This window comes from Propithecus coquereli, unplaced genomic scaffold (assembly GCF_000956105.1).
Source record: "Propithecus coquereli isolate 6110/MARCELLA unplaced genomic scaffold, Pcoq_1.0 Scaffold245, whole genome shotgun sequence".
Lineage (NCBI taxonomy): Eukaryota > Metazoa > Chordata > Mammalia > Primates > Indriidae > Propithecus > Propithecus coquereli.
The window spans coordinates 118,504-119,288 of NW_012148008.1; positions in this window are offsets into that span (position 1 = coordinate 118,504).

The window sequence follows — 785 nt, forward strand, 5'->3', positions numbered from 1 at the left end:
TAAACAAAACTCATAACTGCTTGCACTTTTTAACCGTGGGCATAATTACCATGAACACAATTACAGCATTTGTCAGATTCTGTTCATTGCAAAGGGGTTTTGTTTCCCTCTCTCCCCTTCTTTTGTTAGGCAAGGTTATAAGCTATACTCACTGTCACATGGTATGTCTTCTGTACTTTATAACAACATGGAAGAAAACCCACAGAAACATTTCAGCATAAAATAGAAAGATAACAGGATTGCTTATAACCATTATTAATAGTAATGTCACAACAAATTGTTATCAGAGGATTGACTTATGTCCTGAGGTGGCATCAAGTTAAAAAAAAAAATGAATTTCCAATAGTTAAGTGGTTAGGACCAGGCAGGAGAATATGTCAGCCTTTGGGAAGAGACAAAATGATGAGATGGATTAAGCTCAAATTTATCTCTACCATCCCCTTTCTGACCCTTTCTTTCTAAGAGTAGTTACAGTTTCAGCAAATCGTTGAACTCATGTATCACGGAAATTTCTTTGAACAGGATTGGAGACTACTAGCTGCTCCATCCTCCCCTCCCAGGAGGCACTTCATATTGTAACATAACAGTGGAAGCTCAAGATCTCCTAGGGGAATTCAAGCAATGGAAATAGATGTAACATTGTTTATCCACAAAAGACGAAACAGAGACTCAACTTCCTATCGTCCACACTTTAACAGAAGCAAAAGTTTACAACAAATAATACAAACTGGGGGTGAAATGACAGAGGGAGAGAGTCAAAGGGTGATAATAACCCTACTGAGTGA